The 27637-nt window shown below is 38.0% G+C and overlaps 1 long non-coding RNA gene across 1 annotated transcript; it reads left to right on the forward strand.

Moving 5' to 3' along the window:
• The first annotated feature begins 74 nt into the window (after positions 1 to 74).
• LOC132593794 (uncharacterized) lies at positions 75 to 25714 on the forward strand. The gene is made up of 3 exons (XR_009559650.1): positions 75 to 437; positions 23431 to 23598; positions 25260 to 25714. It is a non-coding gene; the product is annotated as an uncharacterized lncRNA (long non-coding RNA).
• The last annotated feature ends 1923 nt before the right edge of the window (positions 25715 to 27637 follow it).

The raw sequence follows: 27637 nt of genomic DNA on the forward strand, positions 1-27637 counted from the left end.
ACGCCAAAGTGCGCCGGCCCCCAGAGGCGCAGACGGGAGTTGTGGGGCTAGGGGTCTTTGGCAGCTAGGTTGAAACTAGTTTTGTGGTAAGAATTTTACCTTCTTTTCCACAGCTTTATTTTTATAAGTTAACTTTTGAGAAATGGAGACTACGGTCCCTAGTTTCCCCAACAGGTGATGAGAAGACTACAATTCCCGGGAGGCACTGCGGCCAACATTGGCCCGGGCTTCTGCTCTGCATCATGGGACTTGTAGTCATCACCAGTTTGGGCTTGTTTTACTAGGTTACAGAATAGTTTCCAGAGTTAACAGCGCTTTAAGGGATGACAGTTGATTCTGAGTGAGAAGATAGAATGCTCCGCTACAGCCTATTCGTCCTACATAATTCAGAACTCCTCGTTGGCAGAGAACTCCTGAAATTCTTCAGTGTGTTAGTGGTGGGTTTTTTGTTTGTTTGTTTTTTACTATCTCGAGAGCAATTTTATCTCAAATAATATGGTATTAAGCTTGTTAGACGTGCACGTTTAAAGAGCTGAAGATTATCAGGAAAGTCGTTCTTTGATAGTCAAATACTGAAATTCAGACCAGTCTGCAGGTCTGTTTATCATTAGAATTGAGCAATTTGATATAAAAATCATTCCATGATTTCTAAGGCTTTCGAATATTACGAAGACTCGGAAAAATTGATAGTCGTAATTTCAAAATTCACACAGGAAGATAATCTGGCTTGTGGCATAATAGTGGTTTTGGGTTAATAATATTGCTCTTCCAGTGTGAATGAGACATAAAAAGAGAATTCTGTAGAAACAGTAGACTAAAACATGAGGTAGTTTTCAGGACAGACTTGAGAGTCTTGGCTGTGAGGTGGCAGTTATATCCATGATTTCTGTAAGTTAATAAAGGTATAGAAAGAAAAGAAAAAGGAGCTTTGCAATATTTTCCTCACTTGTGGTCAGGACTGCAGGTGGTAGCAAAAGATACTTTTGATGTGGGAAATCTGATAATCTAATATCAAGGAAGCTGAGGAATATTAAACTTTCAAGAAGTAAAGGCATAGAGATATCCCAGTTAGGAGGAGAAAAAAGATCTAGGAAAAATCATTGGAATTGTCCAAAAAGAACTTCCTTCACTAATTATTGAAAGGAGCATACAGGATATACATACTATATGTAACTTTTATCTTCCAGAATATCTGGTATAGATTAATGTCTAGATTTTACTTTTAGAAAATGAACTGAATATTTCTTTAAAATATTTTTAAAGAGATATAATTGACATATAACATTATATTAGTTTCAAGTGTACAATGTAATGATTCAATATTTGTATATGTTGTGAAGTGATCATCACAGTAAGTCTAGTTAATATCTGTCACCATACAACTATGATTTTTTTCTAATGTGATAGTTACAATTTTTTTCTCATGTGATGAAGACTTTTAAGACTTACTCTCTTATCAACTTTTAAATATGCAATATAGTTTCATTAACTATAGTTACCATGCTGTACATTACATCCCCATGGTTGATTTATTTTATAAATGGAAGTTTGTACCTTGTGACCCCCTTCACTCATTTCACCCACACCTCCCACCTCTGGCAACCCCAGTCTGTTCTCTGTATTGATGAGCTTGGTGTTTTGTTTTGTTTTTAATTCTACATATAAGTGAGATTACATGGTATTTGTTTTGTTTTTTCCCTGACTTATTTCACTTAGCATAATGCCTTCAAGGTCCATCCATATTGTCCCAAATGGGAAGGTTTCATTTTTTATGGCTGCTTAGTGTTCCATTTTGTGTGTGTGTGTGTGTGTGTGTGTGTGTGTGTGTGTGTGTGTGTGTATCACATCTTTATCCATTCATTTATAGATGGACACTTAGGTTGTTTCCATATAATAGCTATTGTAAATAATGCTGCAATGAACTTGGTAGTGCCTTGTATCTTTCTGAATTAGTATTTGTTTTCGTTGGATAAATACCCAGAAATGGAATTGGTGGATCATCTGGTAGTTCTATTTTTAAGTTTTTAAGGAAACTCCGTACTGTTTTCCATAGTGGCTGCACCAATTTACATTCCCACCAACAGTGCAAGAGGGTTCCCTTTTCTCCACATCCTTACCAACACTTGTTATTTCTTGTCTTTTTGATAATAGTCATTCTAACAGGTGTGAGGTGATATCTCATTGTGGTTTTGATTTGCATTTCCCTGGGGATTAGTGATATTGAGCATCTTTTCATGTGCCTGTTGGCCATCTGTATGTCTCCTTTGGAAAAATGTCTGTTTAGATCCTCTACCCATTCTTAATTGGGTTGTTTGCTTTTTTGCTATTGAGTTGTGTGAGTTCTTTATATATTTTGGATATTAACCCCTTATCAGATATATTATTTGCAAATATTTTCTCCCATTCATTTTCTTGATGGTTTCTTTTGCTGTGTAGAAGCTTTTTAGTTTGATGTAGTTCTTACTAGTTTATTTTTGCTTTTGTTGCCTTTGCTTTTGGAGTCAGATCCAAAAAATCATCGCCAAGACTGACATCAGGGAGCTTACTGCCCCTGTGTTCTTCCAGGAGTTTTATGGTTTCAGGTCTTACAGTCAAGTCTTTAATCCATTTTGAGTTGATTTTGTGTATGGTGTAAGATAGTAGTTTAGTTTCATTCTTTTGCATGCGGCTGTACAGTTTTCTCAACACCATTTATTGAAGAAACTGTCTTTTCCTCATTGTATAATATATTTTTGGCCCCTTTATCAAAAATTAATTGACCACATATACATGGGTTTATTTCTGGCCTCAGGAACATCCTTAATAATTAAGAAAGAATATCCTGTGGTTGTCAGAGTAAAAGTTGTATTATCACAGACAACATCTAATGGCTAATCTCTATGCATGGACTATTTTATTGATAGTTAAGCTTGGATGCCTCTATACAGTGCACACAATCAAACTGAATTGCATACATTTTAATTTGTAAAGTAACAGGTCTTTAATTTGTAAAGACCATTTTTCTGCCCTTTCAGTACTTTAATTTTATATAAAAGATATATACCTAGCAGGATGTATTGAGCCCACTCAAGGTACTATTTTATACAATGATATATCGACAGTGGTACTTGGTGGTAGTGGGTTTAAGGGGCAGGGAGAGGAAAGGTAGAAAAAAACACAACAGAAAAAGTATGTGAAATAGGCAGACATCTCTTGAGGTAGCTTCCTAGATCCCAACATTTCCCCCTTCTATGAAGCTTGTCCCTCTTCTACAAGACTGGGGCCCTCGTGGCCATGTTCGTAATATGATACTTTTATAACAAAAGTTTTTTGTCATAGTTGATTGTATCTGAAGAGGATATTTGACCCAAGTTGTGTCCAAATAATGCTCTCTTCTAGAAATTATTTTGAGGGTGGGTGGTGTGGTTACAGGCTGGAAGTCACAGGAGCTAAAGTCAGACTAAGGGAAATTCTGTGGTCCATGAAGTCCCACGGCTAAGATCCCTGGAGTTGATCTGGTTCTTCCCCATTCTCCACTTTTCCTTAGAGTTCATGAGTAACTTAGTGTTCTTCGAATAGATTTGCTTTTTACTTAAATCTAGCCAGAGTTGGTTATTTTGCTTATAATCAAGAGTACAACTAATACAGCAAGTTGGAATGAGGCAAACTGAAGGTGCAAAGTAAAAGCTGATAAAATGCAAGCAAGTCCTTCTCAATGATTTATAATAACTAAAAAACATAAAATGACTCTTTTTCAATTATTACTTTGATATATTCATGAATTCCCTAATTCATGTATGCTGTTTTCCATAGGCAGTGTTTCTGTAATCATAATATTCAGGATCTGTACTCCGCCTGCCCTTTATTTTCTCCCTGCCATGAAATTGTAAGAGTTCAGAAAATGAACCACAAGTGATCTGTTCTTAGAGTAACAGGAAGTGACCAAAGTTGTAACAGGGCAGCGTGATAGCCAACTTTATTACAATGAATTTGTGACCTATGCAATTTCCTAAATCCAGGGTAGGAATTACATGACATTTATAATGGGACAAAGAAGAGACTTCAATACTGCTACCATTGATTAGTGATTTTCCACTCATCATATTACATAAGGAAGATTTTGAAAGCATGTGTGGAAATCCTACTGGAAATACAACAAAGAGACCAAATTTCTTCACCAAATCACAGTTACAGTCTTAGAACTGAAAGGGACCATAATGGTCATGAAGATAAGCCTCCATTTTAGAGCTAAGACTACTGAGGAAAACAGAAGCAAAAAGTTCTGCCTGTAATCAATCCCAGAGCCAGTGAACTCTTGACTCCCAAACTGGTAAACTTCTTACCATGCATAGTAAGACGCCCTTTTCTGAGCACTTTTGCACTCATTGTGTCCTAAATATCTTTCACCCTTTCAATAGTGTCTTGCCCCGGTACATTCTCAGTTAACATTTTTTTTTTTTTTTTTTTTTTTTTTGGTACGTGGGCCTCTCACTGCTGTGGCCCCTCCCGTTGCAGAGCACAGTCTCCGGACGCGCAGGCCCAGTGGCCATGGCTCACGGGCCCATGGGAAATCTTCATGTATTTTATTCATGAGGAAGGCCTGCATTGGGCCTTTGAGGATTGCTAGGAATTGAATACGTAAAGGAAGCAGGCAAGGCACCCTAGGCAAAGTCAAAAACTTGAGAAAGGGCATAACAATGTGGGGTGCTGTGGGACACTGAGGAGACCAATCTGATTGGATTGAAGGGTCTTTGGATGTAGCTGGAAATAGAGATATGAGCTCCTACTCATCCCTCAAGTCCCTCTCCAATATGATCTCATGAGTAATACCTCCCCGATTTCCTCAGATGGAATTAAGTAAGCACTGCCTCTATGAGCCCATTGTATTTGTATTTGGTACATGAATGGAGACAATCATCACATTATTTTTGAGTACTTTGTTATGTGTGCAGCCTAAGGGCCAGGATTATATATTGGACATCCATGTGTTGACAGCATTTTATATGATACCTGAATAAGGCAGGTACTTCATGTAAAGTCTCCATAATAATTTTTTTATACCTGGCCCATCTTACTTATTCACATTTCCTATAATATCCCTCTAGACTTTTGCATTTTCAATTCCTAGTTTAGAGAATAAAATCCAAATTTTTTGAGTAGGCCCATGAGCCTCTTCATGTAATGACTTTTTTCTCCTTTATGGTCTATTTCCTCCATATTAATTAATTAGTAAATTAATTAACCAGCTATTTATTGAGTACCTATCACATGCAATGAATCTCAAAGTCCAGCTATATCAATTATTTCCCAGTCTGAGCTTTTCATTTTTTTCTCTTGCTAGTATTTCTTGTAGCTTTTGCCTGGAATTCTACTCCTCTTGTCCCATTTCTGAGGCTCAGCTCTAGGTGACCTGCTCTGCAAAGGCTTGTCTGAATCCCTCTTCATCATGTGCCCACAGTCCTCTCTACAAGCTTCTGCTGTGGTCTTGCCCCCACTGGTTAGCCCTATGTGACTGCCTTCCTGACTAGAACATGTGCTCCTTAAGGCAGAGGACATGTCTTTTTCTTCTCCACTGGCTCGCAGAACCTCTGGCGTATGTTGGGGCTAGACTGAATAAATGAATGAAAATGGGTGACTAAAGTTGTCTTATTGGATCAGCTTGGTGGTTTAAGAGAAACAGACACACATACAAACATTCTCAGTGGAATTTGGTTTCAAAGAGACATTAAAGGGAAATTTGCTCTATGAAACAAAGTGAAACAACTCTGCTTAAAGAGAAAGGATTCCTTCATTTGCTCAGAGTAATTTGTAAATCACTGGACTAGATAGATGATTTCTAAGGTCTACTTCAGATCTAACGCTTTATGAGTTTATGTGTATCATTTGAAACCTTAAGAAGATAACCAAAGAAGTATCACAACCTGGTTAAGATCTATAAAAGGCATTATGCAGAGCAAAAATAAAATGAAAACCAAAAAAAGCTAAACTACCGAAATTAAACAGACCAATGGATTAGGTTTTATTGTACATTTAAGTCTTTGTCTTAATAAAGTTTGAGATATGCTTCAGCTTCTGGGATAAACACAGAGAAGGAATTCTGGTTTCTGAGGTCCCAGTGCCAGGTTTCAACATCCCAGTGCGCAAGAGATCCTTTCAAAAAAGAAAAAAAAAAAAAGTTTTCAGGGGAAAAAGTATAGCCTTGGCAGAAGTAGCAAGTGTCTGATCCATCAATACCAGGATTCCTGCTCATCTCCTATGTAGGATATCAGCCTCTTCAGGGAGGGCTTAAATCATCTGGGTTTCCTGTGGTCTTTTGTTTGGATTACTTCCAACTTTTTTCATCTGTAATATGCGACAATAATAGTTCTTCCTCATAAGGTTATTGTGAAAAATAAAAAAATGATCTTGCTTGGTAAGTGCTTAGTACAGTGCCTGGCAAAATGAACAATAGCTATTATTATTATCTTGAGTCAACTCGGTAGGTCAACTACTTTAAGAAGATAGACAATATTAATAGTAATGTATGTAGATACTTGTTGAATGAATGAATGAACCATGAGCAGAGAACTGCACTATCGATTTTATGTACATTAACTTATTTAACCCTCAAAATAATCCCACGAGTCAGGTACTATTATCATAATTGATCCTTTACAGATTGAGTCTCTGAAAGGCCAAATAGCTTGTCCTTTATATATGAAAAGTTATTCTCTGAGAAGTTATCTTGTTCAGAAAAGGTTAGGAGTCAAGCCCAGTTCTGTCTGTCTCTGAAGCCCAAGCTCAGATTTCTCCTCCGCCATTCCTTCTCTGTCATTGCAGGTGGTAGAACCTAGACCCTCAGAGGGCCATACTTGGCAAGACATAGATTGAAAACAAAGTATTTGGACTTAGTTCCAGGAATTCCTGGGTTCCTCACTTCATTTAACAGTATGATAGCTGGCTCAGATGATTTCATTTATTTTTTCTTTGACTCTTACCTAGCTCTAGTATAATTCATGCATCCTAGGTTTGGCTCCTAAAATAATTTGTCTTGATACACTGATGTTCTCATGTGCCTGTTCTGTCCTCAGATGCTTTACTGTTATTCTGATTTGCTCTTTGATATTGGTTCTGAGTTCTTACTTCTCTCATCTTCCTTATTGAAAGACTGGGTGGACCAGAATGATTGGGAAGGAATTAACCAGGTGAAGGATGTGTCTGGATGGGAAGCGAGGGATATAGTTGGGAAAAGGAGTATCCTAGGCAGAAAAGGTAGAGGATTTTATGTAGAGATTGCTTAATAATGAGAGACAAAGTTGTTTGAATTGAAATAAAGACTTGCAGACAGTTTTAATTTTTATGTGGTATCAAATAGCCTCAACTCTGTGAGGAGCCAGATCTTCCTCTTCATTCAACAAATATTTGTTGCTTGCCTACCATGTGTTCCAGTTATCGTTCTAAGCCTCCAGGAATTTATCAGCAAGAGCATATGCAAAGCCAACTCTTCTCATGGAGTTCACATTTGGTAAATGTTTACGTGGGGACAGACAATAGACATAACAAGAAATAAGTTTTAAGAATTTACCTAGGAATTTATATTCTTTGAAGACAATAAAATAGAGTAATATGATCAGAGTGGCTGGGGTAGGGGGACGTGCAGCAATTATCCATTGAGGCATCAAATCGGACCTCTCTGAGAATGTGAATGTCTAGAAGAAAACAACTTTGTAGACATTGGTGGGGGGGGGGGGCAGAGCATTCTAGGAAAGCTGCTTCCTATGTTCTGTAGGAGGAAAAAGGAAACCAGTTAGCAAAAGCACTCCCTTTTCCTTTTCCTAAGAACTCACTCTAATTCCAGGAAGTAAGATGCCAGATGTTTCTCCAATTGCATATGTGAACCATATATCTCTGAGACATTGGATGTTAACATTAATACCCAAATCTTGCTAGTTTCAAGCTCCCACTTCATTTTAAGGAGCTCTAGTCTCTTGTAAATTTTTCCTTTTCTACATACCCTTAAACTCCCCAAGAGGTATCTTCTGTGCTCCAGGGAATCTGTTTTGGTCATTGCTCCCTGTCACCATTGCTGGATGAGCTGCTGTCACTGCTTTTGCCACTGATGGAGTCATGCTTGCATTGACAGCTCTGCACTAGCCTTTCCACTAACAGAGCTGAGACATTCAGTGTCACTTGAGTCAAACTCTTACACCACGGATGCAAGCTGGAGATCTTCCAGTAATGCTACCTGCCCCTGCTGGACTGGAGACCCACAGGACGGCAGCCTGCTGCCAATTGAAACGGAGAATCTTCCTTCACTTTTGCTTGAATACTGTACACAGTTTGACAAGCAAGCCCTTTGAGTGTTGTTCACCTAGTCCTCTTTTCCCCAGAGAGCACCATACCATGTGGGTGGCTGAGTTGACAGAAGCTCCTGTAACAGTTCTGCAGCAGACCTTATTGGATGCCAACTCTGAGTGTCTTTCTGAGTCTGGGGAATTCCAGTCTTATGAATCTGGGTGAGAAGTCAGAGCCCATTTCCCCCTATAAAATTCTAAATTGCTGTATACTTGCTTTCTCAGCCTCCATTGCAGCTAGGGTACAGAATATGCCCTCTGCATTACCAATCAGATGAATCCTTTCCCATGCCGGCTGTGTTGGTCGTCTGAGGTAGAGCATCTAAAGCTCAGTGACAGAAGCATCCTCACAAGAGTTGTTTTATGGTTTGATTCTAGGCTTTGTTCCTGGCGGCATTGTCCCCAAGTTTCCTAGAGGTTCTGTGGGCTAGTCAATATCTTTAAAATTTTTCTTTTATCTTAAATTGGACAGAGCCACCTTAGGGCTGCTTGCCACATAGGCAAGTGAAGAGAAAGATCAAAAGAAAGGCCAAAAAAGGGAAGGGTTTAATTTCTGTTCTTGGGGGGAAATATTCTCTTCTTCTCCGCAATTGGCTATGAACAAGGAAGCACAAAGAGTCCTGACTGCCATTGGTCGTCATCTTGCAACTGCAAGGGAATTGCTTTGGGATGGAGCCGGTATAAGGATGGCAGAGTGAAGGGGGGTAAGCATCTTGATGACATGATGGTGCCTTTGAATTTACTGTGCCTAGAGTCTGCTCTGCTTCTGGTCTTGAAATTATCTGAGGTAATAAATTTCCTTATTGATAAGCAAGCTTACCTTGGGATTTTCTGTTGTTACTACCTTTACTATTATACAATAAATACAGATAATAATGTCTAGCCTTTACTGAGAATGCAAAACGTTGCAGGCATTTTTTATTCATTCAACAAATACCCATTGAGCTCCTTTAATTGCTATAACCACCCTAAATGTTACAACAACGTACTATTATGTATGCAGCTGGATATATAGACTTAGACATATGTATATATATGCTTTATAGATATACACATGAGCATGTATATAAATATAGTTATAGGTATGGTTGTAGATATAGATAGACATAAAGATATGCAACTGGCTGATACATGAGTTTTATCACCTATGGCAGCTAAGTACCAAAGATGAGGATATAAGTTGCTAAGTACTCCATGTTCTAAGGATGCAGTACACAGGTAGGTGGAGCCAGCAAACTTCTCCAAAATTCTTCTTGAGGGCTGCTAGTTCAGAGAATTATTGAGATGTGCCACCAGCATCACCCAGGTAGTATTTGAGAAGGCCTGAAGAGAGAGGATGAGGTGCCCTGGAGAATTCAGTGTTTGTGAACACAGTGTTTCTTTCCCATCACAACAGCTAACAGTTTAACCAACAATTTTTCAACCTTATTATCAGGATGGCCAGTTCCTCAGCCTGGGATATGTGCTGGACCATGCTTCTCTCATTCAGCTCATTTCACATTTTAATACCAGGTTCTAAATTGGTTGGTATGACTTGGGGCTATAAGTAATAGAAAATACGGCTCACACTTGCTGAAACATTAATAATCAAATATATTGACACGTGAAATTACCTGAAAATACAGAGGTAGGATGGATTTTAAGTTGGGTGATCTGATGACTTAATGGTTCTGTTCTGTTTTCTGTAGTGTTAGGCTAAAAAGCCTCACGATGTAGGATGGCTGCCGGTAGTAATGAAGTATATATGTCTCCTCGTTAATTCTTGTGGGAAAAAGAACTTCCATCTGAATATTCCAAGCAGATTCCTGAGATTTATCCTGATTGGACAGTTTAAGTCAGATGCCCAACAATGCAGCAGTGACTGTGGCCAGGGGAATAGAACATGTTTGTTGGCTTAAATCAACCAAGGTCCAGCCCCGAAGTAGGTGACTTTGAATAAGCTTTATGCAAAGAACATGGGTTGCATGGGGGAGGGGGTGTATGTCAGCATAACAATCTGGATGCTGTTGGGAGGGGAGGATGGAACATGGATGCTGAAAAACAATCAATAATGTTCTCTATGAGGGTAGTTAATGACATAATCAGAGGTGATCAATGATGAGGATATGAGTAAATCCTAAATAAGAGGCAGAAGAACTTGGATGGTGTCCCAATTAATGGGTAAAGATATATAGCTTTAGAGAAAGGTTGGGATGGTTTTCAAGGATTCTTCCTCAATAAAGATCAGCTTATACTTCCACTGGATCTCTATTGATTTATGGAAAGTCAGGTTAGGTGGTGTCTAGTACAGATTGAGGTCACGTATCTTCCCCTCTAGTGATCCACAGGGAGAAGCACCCACTTCATTGTGGCTGCTGAGTGATGAGAAGTGTTTGCCTGTCAGCAACAGTCCAGCTGGAAAAATGGTAAAGCTGACCCCCCAATCCCAGTTTTTCCTTTTCTAGACGTGAAGAGAACAGAAAAGGAAGGCGCATTTCACTTAGGCCTAGTCCCAAAAGCTGGTTGAACATTCCTACTTGAATGTCCCATCAGTACTTTAAAGTCATTATTTCTTCATTGTCTCCCTCCTCTCTACCTTGATGTTCCCCTCCCCTCTCTACTTTTGTTGGTGACAACATTCCTACTACTAGATCACCTGAAGCAGAAAACTTAAGAATTGATCCAGATTTTTTTTTTTGCGGTACGCGGGCCTCTCACTGTTGTGGCCTCTCCCGTTGCGGAGCACAGGCTCCGGACGCACAGGCTCTGGACGCACAGGCTCAACAGCCATGGCTCACGGGCCCAGCTGCTCCGCGGCATGTGGGATCTTCCCGGACCAGGGCACGAACCCGTGTCCCCTGCATCGGCAGGCAGACTCTCACCCACTGCGCCACCAGGGAAGCCCTGTCTCAGATTTTTATTTCTCCATCCTTATACCCTGTCAGAAGCAGTCTCTATCAATTGTTTTTTAAAATATCTTTCAAAACTGTTTTCTCTTCATTTATCACTACAAATACATTCCTTTGGGCATCCGATATATTGCCCTGGACCAATACAATTGGCTCCACATTGGTATCCTTGACACCAGACTTTCATTCTCCACTTTTGCTACAAGAGTGAGAATTCTGAAACATAGGTCTACATGCATCATAATCCTTTATTATTAAGCATCATTTATGAGATAAAACACAAAACTCTTTAGCCTGGCAGCTGGCACAAAGGACTTTATGATCTGCCCCCTGCCTACCACTCTAATCTCCTCATTCCTGGTTTTCTTTTTCTCTCTTTTTAGCCCCTATACCGGATGAAGCACTTGTTATAAATGTGAAATGCCTCCTCTCCTTGGTCCATGCTGCCGCTTCTCTCTCCTTTGAAAGAGTCCATTCATAAAGCTTACATTTTAAATCCTTCATGTGTTTTTTCATACGTTTCCCAAGCTTAGCTGGCATTTCTTCCTCTGTGCTCCTGTTTGTCCTTAGTGTAAACTTTGGCCTTTATCACACTGTATTGAAATTGTTTTCATATTTGTCTCCCCCTTCATTCAGTCAGCCCACGTTTGCTGAGTACCTTGTGTGTGTGAAGCATAATTCCAAGTGCTGGTCACTTAAAGATAAACACTTTATACTTAACAACTTCAGTTAGCAGTTAAGTAGAGATAGGCACTTAAATCAATAAATATGAATGTGTTCTAGACACTAGGATGGATCTCTCAACAGGGTACCTGATCAACATAAAGAAGAGAGAGGCAGTTTTACTTGGAGTTGGGGATTAAGTGTCAGGTTCGGTGGTAGTCACTTTACATGTATTATCTCATTTATTCTTTTCACCAACAGATATTTATTGAACACTTATGGTTGCCATACTCCGACCAAAGAGACACAGTGGTATTAAAATCAGAATTAGTTATTGCCCTCATGGCATTTACAGTATAGTTCAAAGGCAACAGACCAAACAGGTGATTACAATGCAGAGCAGCAAGAACCATAACTCGGTCAAGTAGAGAGTGTTCATACGAAGGAAGTGGGCCAACCCAGGCCGTGGAGTAGATAATCAGTGATGACTTCCTGAAGAAAATAACATCTAAATTCAGATCTGAAGGATTATTAAAAGTTAGACAGGTGAAGGGAATGGGGATTGGAAGTGTGGGGAGGGGGGCATTCCAGGCAGGACAGTATTTCCTAAGGTCTGGTGGTGAAAAACAGCATGGTAGAGTCAAGTGTATTAGGGGCAAAACATTATGAGTATATGAATATGTACAATTTTCCATGCACCCCAGACCTCAAAGTAAAGGAGTCAATCTTACTTATTAGGTCTTTTGCATAATGTAGTAATGGGCTGATTTTTTTTATATAAGTAAAGCAACCAAGAGGATAGCTGAGATTGCCTTTCCCAGGAAGTTCCATGTGTGCTTCCTTTCTGAGGACGTGAGAGAAGTCTAGGCGTCTGACTGCTAGGTTCTCTGTATGTCCTAAACCATTCTAGGATGGATTACCTTAGCTATTGGTCTTGGGCGGAAGATTGAGGACCAGGATTGGTACATGATAGAGGTGGGATATAATGGAGGGTGGGGCTACCTGACTATAAGAGAGTCATGAGGGGAAAAAGATTTTTGCCAGCTGCTCAGAATGGAAAACCTTCAGGGGAAGGAAAGGTGTATAAAGGTAATGCTTAGGTAGCTTTCTTTGAAATTCTGCATGAAACTCCTGGTTCACCTCTTTAAGAACGTCATACTTAAGATCTACCCCGTCCTTCAAGCTTTCAGACAAGCTCATGTTTCTGTGGCTGGAACACTACATAGAGACTTGACTGGGAATTCTTTGGATTTTAGAAGGAAATGCAAGAAGAGAAATAGAGGAAGTCCACAGAGCAAATACCTCAAATCATAGAATTGGGAAGGCTCAGGATGAGGCCGAGGAGGTGGAAGACCAGGTCACAGAGGACCTTGAAAGCAAGGTTGAGGAGCATAGAAGTTTCCTCTCGGGAATGGGCAATGGGAAGACAGAGAAAAGAACCCAGGATCAGATTTGAATTTCAGACAGATTATTCTGTCTCTGGTGTCCAGAAGAAATAGAGAGGCAAATCTCAAGGCAGGGAGGTGATTTGCTAGGGTATATAGAAATCCTTGAGGGCAAGTATTACAACCTTGATTTTTCAGATGCAGAAGCAGAGCTTAGGGAGGTGTTTGGCAGTAAGCAGAGAGGATTAGGACTCTGGATTATCTGACTCCAAAGTCCATAAATTTTCTTAGTAGATCATACTGTCCCTGTGTACTTGACTATACTATTCTTTGAAGGAAGAAGCTGGATCTTCTTATTTATGGGTTCAGTGCCTGTCCTGGTTATTAATGAGTGACTAAACTTGGCAAAACCTAGTGGCTTAAAACAATAACATTTATTTTGCTCATGCCTCCGCAATGGGAACATGGCTTGGGAGAGGCAACTCAGCTTTGCTCTACTCAGCCACACCTAGGGCGGCTTGAAGGCTGTGACTGGAACCACCTGTTGGCTCATTAATATGCAAGTCTGCCAGCCGATGCTCACTGTTGCCTGGAACCTTAGTTGGGGCTGTTGGCCAGACGCCTCTACCTGGACTTTCCTTGTGTCTTGTTCCTTGTTTCCTCACAACATGGTGTCTGGGTTCCAAGAGTGAGCATCCTAAGAAAGAGTGGGCCATGCTGAGGTTGTATTGCCTTCTTAAACTAGCCTCAGAAGTCACTGCCTTCTGCTCTTTGTGAATGCATCACTAAGGCTAGCTCATATCTAAAGAAAAGAACATTAGACTTTTGATGGGAGGAGTGTCAAGGAGTTTGCTGATGTGATTTAAGTCAACTACAGTGCCTAATAATCATAGCTAATACTTACCAAGCACTTAAACATAGCAAGCACTCTTTTATACTTTTTACTTATATTGAGTATTTGATCCTCATGACAACCTTATATTATTAGACCCATTTCACACGTGAGTAGATCTAGGTATGATAAGTTAAGTATTTCACCTAAGAGGACCCAGATAGTGGGGACGGGGGTGTGTGGACTACTATTGGAACCTAGACAATTTGGCTCCAGGGTCTATGTTCTTAACAACTCTGTTATGTTGTCTATTACAGAATCTGGAATATAGTCAGGACCAATATATATTTGTTGAATGAATGAATGTTTTGTATTTTGGGCTTCCCTCAAATGCTAATAAAGACATTCCTTAAGTGAATTATTTCATATCTGACATTTCATATCCTGTATCCGTCATTGAATGGGAGATATACTCTTGTACAAGTGAAATAGGTTAAATCATGGATTTCCAACACCCCTCGGCCCCCCCCACACACATACACACACACATATACACGCAAAAATTATTGAAAGAGCATGTAGTTGTACATATTACATTTTTTTCTCCTTTCCCAAACTGGCTCTAGTTGCGGCGAACGGGGGCTACTCTTCGTTGTGGTGCACAAGCTTCTCATTGTGGTGGCTTCTCTTGTTGTCGAGCACGGGCTCTACAGTGCATGGGCTTCAGTAGTTGTGGCTTGCAGGCTCTAGAGAGAAGGCTCAGTAGTTGTGGCACTTGAGCAAGTTGCTCTGCGGTGTGTGGGATCTTCCTGGACCAGGGCTTGAAACCGTGTCCCCTGCATTGGCACGTGGATTCTTAACCACTGTGCCACCAGGGAAGCCCTTCAGTGCTACTTACATGATACAGTTAATTTAGAATCTAGGAAGAGCCACCTTGTGGTAAAATTTAGCATTTCACTGTTATATATATTAAAGAAAAAGTTATAAGCAGCTTTAAAAGGAATCCATTGACTAGCAAAACAAAAAGTATTGATATTATATACAAGTCACTTAATGTCATTTCTGAGATACATGGTTTGATTTTAACATTAGCAAATATTATCCAAAGGTATTTACTGAGAATTCAAAAAGCCTAGATTAGAATAATTCATTAGTGTATGGACTAATTCATTAGTGTATGAAGAGCACTAATGGATTTATATTTAAAATGCTTGCTTCAAGGTTTCAGTTGTTTCCTAGTACACTGTTTCAGCACTGATTTGGACCTAAAAGTGAAACTTAAAAAGTATATTCAATTAGATATTTTTCTTAATATTTAATGATAATACAGCTTAAATTTTATTATATATTTCAATATATTTACATAACAATATATAGTATTATTATGTATATAATATACATAATATATTCATGTATAGTATTCATGTATCAATAATCAAGAATACTAAATTTCCTTTTTGGTTCAGTTATTACATTGACACCTTTGCAGTTTTTCCTAAATTTCTTTCTTACATCCCAGCAATTCACTGAATTATCCGTCTTTCAATTGATTCTCACATGTTCATGTTTTCCATAAAACCTTCCCCATTTAGTTGAATATGGTAGTAAATAGTTTGAAACTCTCAGTGAGTATTTGTAATGTGTACTGAAGTATGAAATGCCACACCATTGATGAGTTTCCTCTCTCTCCTTCTCCACTGACACTTTGAATATTTGCTATAAGTTAAGAGGTTAATTCAGCATCTTATTATCTGCCCTTCCGTTCTCCTACCACTTCTCATTTCCTTTATTCCTGTTCCCCAGATCTCATCTGAAAATCTGATTCCTGTCTGATAGTGGTGGAGTCGAGACAGGTAGTAATGGTCTAGCATTGCCATGGAAATGTGTCAGGGAGATCTGCAATCTAAAATATAGTCCAGAGGGAAGAGGAGTAGATGAGTTAGATTGAAAAAAAAGAGAAAAGGAAAACACTGAGACATGCTGCTTCTCCTCACTAATAAAACCCTCTGTGGCTCCTGCTTCCCTTCTCATTTCCAAGCATATTTATCCCTCTCAAACCTCCAAGGAGTATGGCTTTTGTTTGTCTTTTTGCTTATGTCTGTTGACATTTCTGGTTTGCCAGTTCTTCAACTCCAAATCTGGAATATGTGAGGTTAAAAGAAAACACAAGTAACTCACTACCTTGTGGTTCCTTGGGTCTCCATGTCCCTTGCTGGTTTGCCTTCTCTTCACTTTCCAGAGGCATGTTTGTTTTATATACAGTTTCCAGGGTTTTCAGTTGTACTTAATGGGAGAAATAGGGGGAAGAAGATCTACTTTTCCTTCTTGAAGCAGAAGTTTCGAATTACTTTTTCTGTTTTCAAATTTACTTTTTATAAATCACTTCTGTTACTATGTGGAGAACAGATTCAGAAGGGAAGGGAATAGGTTCCAGTGTAAGAAGACCCTGAATTCACCTCCTCCCACAACACATTGAATCTACACCTACTTATCAGAGCAATTACTCCTGAAGAAGAACTAAGGGCTGATTGAACAGCTTCTGCATGACAAATAATAGAATGACCACATACAGACAGGTAGGAGAGATGGAGACATAGTTATCAGCAGGAATCCCACCCCTGTTGTGGTGACCTCCAGTAGGGAGGTATATCACTGAGGGGTCTGCATGCAGACTTGCCTGTCCTGGGGTATGGGGAAAGAAGAGTGGTTTAAAGGGCACCTAGACTATACATGAAGGAAATCTATTTACTAACCCTAGAGCATCTGCCATATAGAAGGGGACCTGCTGGAATTCTCTTGGGGCCCAGAGGCACTGGAGGGCGCCATTATTTTGTTTTCCCCCTCTACCTTAATAGTATAAGCAGGAACATGGTTCAGGTGCTCTAGCAGGCCTGCCAGGGCCATCCCAGTGTGCCCCAGGCCCCTGGCCCAAACCAGCTCCAGCTGTCCCCCAAAGGTGACTCTGGCATTGTGTGCTCTGAGGCCTCCTCCAAGTGTGTGCCCACTCCAGCCATCCTGCCAAGGTGGCCCTGATGTGGTACAGTCTGGGATCCCCCCTAATCTGTACCTACTCCAGCTCTGGCTGTCCTGCCAAGGCAACCCCTGGATCCCACCCTCAGCTGGCACCCACTCCACCTCCAGCCAGCCTGCCAAAGCCACCCAACACATGCAGTCTACATAGGGTACTCTCCTATACAGAACCACAGCTTCAAGACTGGGAGAGGTAGCTGTTTTGCTTAATTCATAGAAACAAACAGAGAAACAAAATGAGGAGACAGAAAATATGTTCCAAATGGAAGAACAAGATAAAACCCCAGAAAGAAATCCTAATGAAATGGAGATAAATAATTTACCTGATAAAGAGTTCAAAGTAATAGTCATAAACATGCTCCCTGAACTTTGGAGGAAAATGGAGAAACACAGTGAGAACGTCAACAAAGATTTAGAAAATAAAGAACCAGTCAGAGCTGAAAAATACAATAACTGAAACAAAAAATACACCATGGGGAATCAACAGCATATTAGATAATAAAGAATAGATCAGTGATCTAGAAGATAGAAAAGTGAAAATCACCTGATGAGAATGGCAAAAACAAAAAAGAACTTTTAAAAATGAGAATAGTTTAAGGGACCTCAGAGACAACATCAAGTGTACTAACACTTGCACTATAGGGGTCCCAAAAGGAGAAGAGAGAAAAAGGGGCAGAAAACTTATTTGATAAAATAATAGCTGACAACTTCCCTAACCTGGGGAAGGAAACAGATATCCAGGTGGAGGAAGCACAGAAAGTACCAAATAAGATGAACCCAAAGAGGTTCACACCAAGACTTATCGTCATTAAAATGGCACAAGTTAAAGAGAAAAATTTAAAAGCAGCAAGAGGAATACAACTAGTCACATACAAGGGAACCCCCATAAGTCTATCAGTTAATTTTTCAGTAGAAACCTTGCAGGCTAGAAGGGAGTGGCACAATGTATTTAAAGGAAAAAGGAAAAAAAAAATCTTAACAGCCAAGATTATTCTACCTGCCAAACTTATCATTCAGAATTGAAGGAGAGATCAAGAATTTCACAGACAAGCAAAAATTAAAGGAGTTCATCACCACTAAAATGGCCTTATGAGAGAATTTAAAGGGTATTCTTTAAGCAGGAAAGAAAAGGCCATAGCTAGGAAAAAGAAAATATATGAAAGAAAAAAAAATCTCACTGGTAAAGGCAAATATATACTAAAGGCAGTGGTTTAGCCACTTAAAAATCTAGTATGAAAGCTAATAGACAAAAGTCATAAAATCAACTATACAATAAGTACATAAGTGATACAAAATAAAAAGATATAAAATATGACATAAAAAATGTGGGAAAGGGGAGTAAAAATGTAGTACTTTTAGAATGCATTTGAACGTAAGCAGCTATCAGCTTAAAATAAACTACTGCGTATAGGTTGATATATATATGAACCTCATGGTAACTGCAAACCAAAATCTGCAATAGGTACACACATGCAAAATAGAAAGGAGCCCAAACATAACATTAAAGAAAATTATCCAGTCACAAAGGAAAAGATCAGGAAAAGAAGAATGGAACAGATAAGAACTACAAAAACAGCCAGAAAATAATAAACAAAATGGTAATAAGTACATACCTATCAATAATCAGTTTAAATGTAAATGGACTAAATGCTCCAGTCAAAAGATATAGGGAGGCTGAGTGGATATGCTACCTACAATAGACTCATTTCAGATCTAGAGGCACACAAAGACTGAAAGTGAAGGGATGGAAAAAGGTATTCCATGCAAATGGAAATGAAAAGAAAGCTGGAATAGCAGTATTCATATCAGACAATATAGACTTGAAAACAAAGACTGTAACAAAAAACAAGGTCAGTACATAATGATAAAGGGCTTGAGCCAAGAAGAGGATATAACATTTGTAAATATTTATGCACCCAGCATGGAAGCACCTAAATATAAAAAGTGAACAGATGTAAAGGGAGAAATTGTCAGTAATACAATAATAGTAGGGGACATTAATACCCCACTTACATCAGTGGATAGATCATCCAGACAGAAGATCAATCAGGAAACTTTCACCTTAAACAACACATTAGACCAGATGGACTTAATATATATCTATAGAACATACTATTCAGCAACTTCAGAATACTATAAAGTGTACATGGAACAAGCTCCAGGATGGATCACATGTTAGGCCTCAAAACAAATCTCAATAAATTTTTTGAATTGAAGTATAGTTGATTGATGATATTATATTAGTTTCAGGTGTACAGCATACTGATTCAATATTTTGTATAGATTATACTCTATTTAAAGTTATTACAAAACAATGAGTATATTTCCCTGTGCTATACATTATATCGTTGTTGCTTATCTATTTTATACACAGTAGTTTGTATCTTTTTTTTAAAAATGAATTTATTTATTGTATTTATTTATTTTTGGCTGCGTTGGGTCTTTATTGTTGTCCACGGGCTTTCTCTGGTTGTGGCAAGTGGGGGCTACTCTTCGTTGCAGTGTGCGGGCTTCTTATTGCAGTGGCTTCTCTTGTTGCGGAGCATGGGCTCTAGGTGTGTGGGCTTCATTAGTTGTGGCACACAGGCTCAGTAGTTGTGACACACGGGCTTGGTTGCTCCATGGCATGTGAGATCTTCCCGGACCAGGGATTGAACCCATGTTCCCTGAATTGGCAGGCAGCTTCTTAACCACCGTGCCACCAGGGAAGTCCCAGTAGTTTGTATCTCTTATTCCCATACCACTATCTTGCCCCCTCCCCCTTTCCTCTCCCCAGTTTGTTCTCTGTCCATATATCTGTGAGTCTGTTTTGTTATATACATTCATTTGTTTTATTTTTTAGGTTATGTATATAATTGATAACATAGAGAATTTGTCTTTTTCTGTCTGACTTATTTCACTAAGCATAATACTCTCTAGGTCCATCCATGATTTTGCAAATGGTAGAATTTCATTCATTTTTTTGGCTAAGACTCCATTGTGTGTTTGTGTGTGTGTGTGTGTGTGTATCACATCTTTATTCATTCATCAGTTGATGGACACTTAGGTTGCTTCCATATCTTGGCTATTGTAAATAAAGAATGCTGCTATGAACACTGGGGTGCATGAATCTTTTCAAGTTACTGTTTTCATTTTCTTCAGATGTATATGCAGCAGTGGAATTGCTGGATCATATGGTAGCTCTGTTTTTACTTTTTTGTGGAACCACCTTACTGTTTTCAATAGTAGCTGCACCAATTTACATTCCCATCAGTAGTGTACAAGTGTTCCCTTTTCTGCACATCCTTGTCAACATTTGTTATTTGTAGACTTTCTGATGATAGCCATTCTGGCAGGAGTGAGGTAATATCTCATGAAAAGCTTTTGCACAGCAAAGGAAACCATTGACAAAATGAGAAGACTACCTACTGAATGGGAGGAAATATTTGCAAGTGACATGACTGAAAAGGCATTAATAGACAATATATATAAATAGGTCATACAACTCAATAATTAAAAAAAAACAACTTGATTAAAAAATGAGCAGACCTGAATAGACAGTTTTCCAAAGAAGACATGCAGATGGCCAATAAACACATAAAAAGATGTTCAGTATCACTAATCATCAGGGAAATGCAAATCAAAACCATAGTGAGATATTACCTCACATATATATACACACATATATACACATACAATGGAATATTACTCAGCCATAAAAAAGAATGAAATATTGCCTTTTCAACAACATGGATGGACCTAGAGGGTATTATGCTAAGTGAAATAAACCAGAGAGAGAAAGATAACTACCATATGATTTTACTTATATGTGGACTCTAAAAAACAAAACAGAAAAAACAAACAAAAAAAAGAAAAAAACAAAACAAAACAAATGAATAAATATAAGAAAAAAACAGACTCATAGATGCAGAGAACAAACAGGTAGTTGCCAGAAGGGTGGGGTATAGGGTGACGTGTGACGTAAGTGAGGGGGATTAAGAGGTACAAACTTTCAGTTTTAAATAAGCCATGGGGAAGTAATGAAAAGCACAGGGAATGTATTCAATAATATTGCAATAACTTTGTGTGGTGACAGATGGTAACAAGACTTATTGTGCTGATCATTTGGTAATGTATAAAAATATTAAATCACTGTGTTATATGCCTAAAACTAATATAATATTTTTAGTTCACTATGCATCAATAAAAAAGCTGCAAAACTAAATAGAAGGGAAAAAAGTAGTGAAGCAGCAGAAGCTAGGAGACCAGTTAAAAGTTGTTTGAATCAATTAAGAGATGACGTTGACCTGCATGAGTGTAGTGGAATTGGAGCAAAGTATATGTTTCTGCTAATATAATGATACATTCTTGTTAGATATTTATGTATTTCATGTTTTTATTTTTTCATCCAGCATATATTAATTGAGCACATACCACATGCTAGTGCCTGATTTAGTCTTTTGGTATAGAGTGGTAAGCAATATGAGTATTATCCCTGACTTTTATGGACCTTATCACCTAATTTGGAAAGATATGATAAACAAGTAAAAAAGTAAGTAAAGAAGTTATGAAACAAGTAAAGAAAAAAAAATAAGTTATAATTACAACTTGTGACAATGCTGTGAATGAAGTCAATAGTGCTGTAATAGAGCATAACAGAAGACTTACCTAATGGCATAGAGAAGGCCTCTGAGAAGACGGTAATTGATGTGAGACCTGAACAATGAGAGGAAACCAGGCATGTGAAAATCTGGGGTTTAGGTAGAAGGAGAAAGGAGGAGAACTGGATGAGGATGTAGAAAGCACTTTGGTTATGAGATAAAGGGTGACATGGGGGCTTGGACTTTGGGTGAAGTAGGAATATATGACAAAATGGAGTTAGTCTTGATAGTCTTGATGGGAGGATGTATACTTAGCACTTGGGCTATGAACACTGAATAGTTTACTAAGCAGTAAGTAGTTTTCAGTGCAGCTGCTTTTCTAGGAAGCATTAACTATGACAGTTGATAGGGCTATTGCTCATTCAAGTCCTCTCAGAGGGATTTGATCCTGATGGGCAACATGACTTCCTCAGGCAGCTGTTGTGGAACTTGTGCAAAGCTTGTCAGATTCTTTTTATTTCCACTAAGTCTGTTTTTACCAGAACCCCACTTTCATTGCCTTGTTTAGCAAATATTTATTATGTTCACGAGTACAACATGTGCACTGTAATATTTGTACCCATATGGCAATACCATGATCATTTAGCTTTGTTCATTAACTGAAGAGAAGACAAAACAGATATACTTGAAATATTGTGTTGGTTCATATGTGTGCCAATGATGAAGATAATGTAAATTACTAGAGAAGAATATCAACATAAATTGAAGATGCCTTAATATACAACTTATTTGTTTTAAAGTTTGACCTCTTTAACTAAAACACATTTTTAGTGTAAGCAGACTATTAAAGATTTTGGGGGAGAAGAAGGAACTCCGCAATAACCAAGTAGAACTCGTATATGTTCTACCTTTAGACTGTAAATCTTCAAGGATGTATGTAGGATGTATCATTGAAGTCCTAGTACCTATATAGTTCCTGGAGTGTACAAGGTGCTAAGTAAAGGTCTGTAAAATGAATGAATGAATGAACAGAAAAATGAAATGTTTAAGCTGATGCTTTGAATACCAACCAGCATGATTTTTGATCACACAAGAGCTCATTTCAAATGGTGAATGTGTGTGTGTGTGTGTATGTGTGAGATATCACACAAGTACATACTGCCCTAAGTGACAGCAGAAAATACTTAGAAAGTAGATTCACCACCAAAGAGTTTTTGTCTGCATTGTCTGTTCTTGGCTATTCCATCCACTCCATCTCTGTTAATTCCCACCTTCAGAGTTAAAGTTTACTGCAAGGGATTAGGGATGTACAAACTGCCTGCTAAAAGGCACCTAGCTGCTCATAAGCTAAAGACTGGTTTAATTCTGGAATATGTGTTGGGTTGGGGTGCAGTTTCAGAATGAGGATTGACTTTTCTACCAGGGAGGTGGAGAGAGGAGGCAAAATAATGTGGCCTGTAGCAGAGAGGACAATCTTTCAGAGGGGTTAACATGGTTACAGTAATTTCCATTTATTATCGGCAGTGTGCCTGGTAGTTTACTAAATGCTTTATATTGGTTCTATTAATCCTCAAAACAACACTCTAAATACTGTTCTCCTCCTGTTTTTCCAGATGAGGGAATTGAATGTTCCAGTTACTCTGTCTTTGTTACAAATTACACCAAAACAACCATTTATTAGGTTCACGTATTTGTGGATCAGGAATTCAGATAGAGATGGCTTGTCTCTCTACTCCACAGGGTCTGAGGCCTCAGCTGGGAGACTTGAAGACTGGGTCTGTGATCATCTGAAACCTCATCCACTCACAAGTTGAGTGGTTGATGCTGATAGGTGCTGACGAACTGCATGTGATATTTTCACATGGACTAGTTTGCACTTTCTAAGAGCATGGTGGACAGATTTCAAAGGTGAGTATTAAGAGTGGAGAGAGGGAGAGGGAGAGGGAGAGAATGAGATCATTTATATGAGTAGCCTTGGAAGTCACTGTAGCATTAACTTCTGTCATATTCTGTTCATTGAGTGACTATGTGACTATGAGGAATGCCCAATTTCAAGAGGAGGAGACATTGACTTTTCCTCTTAATGGAGGAGTGACAAGGTTCTGAAGAGAAATGTTGACATGGTCACTTTTAGAAAATACAGTTTACCATACAGAGGCTCAGAGAGGTTAAATGACTCTCCCAAACAGCTAGTAAGTGGAGCAGCCCCAGCTGCTCCAATTTACTTCTCTCTGACTTTGTGTGCTTGCCCCTTGGTCATATTGCACAGTAGAGTGTTGTAGGATCAGTACAATCCTAAAAGAACTATTGTGAATAAATAAGCAAAGAAAGTCACTTGAACAACTTGAGTTCAAAGTTTTGATTCTTACGGAAGACCCCCAGGCTTCATGATTTGCAGATCATTGAGACAATAGTTTGTACTTTTTTGGGTACCCTTTTGATGCTACCTATTCACTTTTTACCTTAAATTATGTTCTTTGTGCATATATCTTATAATTCACCACATCTCCCAACACATATACTCTGGTTGCTCATTTTTTTCAGTGTAGGATCTTTGTCTAATTTGATTCGTGTTTCTACCTATTATGAGAAGCAGGCTCATAGTAAACCCTCAATAAATGCTTGTTAACTGAATAAATATGAGTTTACTAGCATAAAATGGCAAAATAGTATAACTTGGTTTTTGTTGAACTGCTCTGGGATACTTTGATTATTAGTATTGTGAGGACTAGATTAGGTAATTCAAGTGAAAGTGCTTTAAAATGGTAAATGCCAAAAAATGTGTTTTATGGTGAATATGGTAGTGGTGGATTCAGTCCTGGAGCTCCAATAGACCTGTGAGGGAGATATTTTAATTCTTGGTCTTTGACAAGTAGCATGAACTGTTTTCTAGGAATAAAGATAAATCATGGTCACAAGATCATTGGATGGTAGGAAGATCTTCTCAATATGTTTTTCTTCCTATCTATCTATCTATCTATCTATCTATCTATCTATCTATCATCTATCTGTAATTTAACATAGCTCATAAATAAGACCATTTTACTTGTAATATTCTATTTTCCTTTTACTCTTAAAAATATATCTTAGAGATCTTTTTATGTAAGTACATGTAGATTTACCATAGTCTTATATTGCTATGTACAATTTTGTGGTGTGGGCACACTGTATTATATTGAAATAATTCCCTATTTCTGGACATTAGGTTGATCTTACTTTTCTGTTGTTGAAATTACAGATAGTGTTGCAATGGCATACTTGTGCATAGCAAGATTTCTATAGGATGAATTCCTGAAAGTGAATTACTGGGTAAAAGGACATGCTTTTTTATGTTTAAAATTTTGATAGCTGCTGGAAAATTACTTTCTTAAATGGCTATGTGAATATACTTCTACCAATATTTTCCTACATCTTTTCAGTGCTGACTTTGTTGTGCTTTTTCTAGAAAAATTGTTGTATAGAACATTAAAGAATCCTCATGTCAATAACAGAAGGATTTTTTTTTTTTTTTTTTTTTTTGCGGTACGCGGGCCTCTCACTGCTGTGGCCTCTCCCTTTGCGGAGCACAGGCTCCAGACGCGCAGGCTCAGCGGCCATGGCTCATGGGCCCAGCTGCTCCGCGGTATGTGGGATCTTCCCGGACCGGGGCACGAACCCGCATCGGCAGGCGGACTCTCAACCACTGCGCCACCTGGGAAGCCCAACAGAAGGATTTTGAATTGATATCTGGTTTGAAATTCTTACTCTGCCACAAACTAGTTGTATGATCTTGAGTAAATCACTCCTTTTTTTTTCAGCCTCAGTTTCTTCATCCATAAGATACAGGCAATGATAACCTTCTTGAATTGTTGAAAGAGTTAATGAGATAACTACATATGTACAGTGCTTGGTGAAATTCTTGGAGCTAAGAATTATAGTTAAATTATTTTCCCTTCCTTACTCAAATTTTTATTTAAATATATTACTTGAATATATAAGCCCTATTTTGGCCTTTATGCATCTTATTACAAAGTCCTGCTTGATTACTAAATTTTCAGAAGAACAGCATTTTTTCTGAACTTATAGCTTAAATTAAATACACACACACATATATAAATATAAATATATATATATATATATATATATATGAAGAATGCATTTTGATTTTCTTGACTTAAAAATCCACACACCTGGGATTGTAGTTTTTTTAAAACTTCCTTTTGATTACTCCCTTTGACCATAGAGCAATCATTGTTTCTTGATAACATTTGTGTCTTACAAAGTATGTTTTGATGGTGCTATATCATACTAATCCTGAAGAAAAGCTATAGTTTTCCTATATATTGTTTTCATGCAAATGTACTACTTTAGGGAAATATTTTAAAAGCTCAAGTTTCTACCTGTTAATGTAAAATGTTCCCAAGAAAAAGATAAAGGACAAAATTTAAAATTTCACATGTATACTGTAACCCTTGATTGTGTTTCCGGTAGTTGCCTGGTCTGAATGAAATTATTTGGTTTATAATGAATTTTAGAAGAAATGAAGAGAATGGAGGTATTGGAAAATGAAATATGTCTCTTAATTCAAAGGAGACTATGATTGTTTCTTTAATCTAAATAGAATTATTGTGACAGTGGTTTCAAGCAATTGGAAAGAAGAATTATTCTCTGGAAATAATGACTTCATTATATAACCTATAAAATATAAGTTAAAAAACCCTTTAGTTGTCTTTCTGCTGAAATAAATGATTTTAAAATTAAAATATTTTTATTCTTGTTCTTCTGCAGAATTCTTTCTTTTTCAAAATAATATATAAACATTAGAAGACAGGTGTCTGGTTCTGTACTGGAACTTTCATTTGGGGCACCAGGAGATATAAACTACCTAGGCAAAGGAAGTGAAACTATATATATATCATACATATATATTAGAGTAGGTAAATATTTATGATTTTAATTGATTTGCTTTCATAGACGTTTCAAGCAATTCATTTTTAAATTTACTATTTGAGATGAATATAATTTAAATTTTCAGGAATATAATTTGCATTTTTATATTATACACACAAACACATACACAATCCCAGTACATGAAAAAAACACTACATTGGATATAGTAGGATGCCCCAAATGTTGATGCTTATAAAAGAAGCATGATGAATTAATTTTCCTCACATGCTGAAAGAATACTTTGAACTATTTTTTTTACCTTTTAGGGGAAATGATCTCCCCAAACTCCAATACTCGCTAGATTTTTAATAATGTGAAATAGCACCCAATTTTCACCTCAAGAACAAATACTAATTGTCCAAATCCAGATGTTAGCAATAAACTAAAGCCTTCAATCATTTTCCTTTTCCCATTTACTGGTACATGGACCATGTAAATCATTATTCAGGCATAGCCCTTAAACGCTTGGAGTCTTGATTGGGTTCCCACATTTTGGAGACTGGGAAATTTGGTAAAACAATGTAATAATACTTATCTGCCCATTTGCATGTCTATTCATTTATCTAGTTAATATCTATCTATTCTATGGATCTATCTGTCCATATCTCACCAACTTACCTACAGTACATGTACTATGTATATTACTCTTTCTTCTACTAAACAGGTACTAGTTTCTTCTGTATATATACCATGTCAGTTACATTTCTTTTCTTTTCCATTTTTGTATAACATTCAATAGATTAACCTTTAGAATATAGGTGTTTGGGAACAAATACTCATAGAATCATACTTGGAAAGTTGTAATTGTTTGAAAATTCCTTCTTGTTTTGAACTGAAACTTCTGTCCATTGTACTCACTTTTACTAACGAGCAGCATGCCTAATCTAACGAGCAGCATGCCTAATCTTTCCTGAAACCCTGATCTCATTTCATAGTCCTACTGTTTGTTTCTTCTTTCATCTTTAACTTAATCCTCTCCTACAGGGTTTCACACTCAGCTTTGGGGCTTTGTCTTAGA

Source organism: Globicephala melas, chromosome 17 (genome assembly GCF_963455315.2).
Source record: "Globicephala melas chromosome 17, mGloMel1.2, whole genome shotgun sequence".
NCBI lineage: Eukaryota > Metazoa > Chordata > Mammalia > Artiodactyla > Delphinidae > Globicephala > Globicephala melas.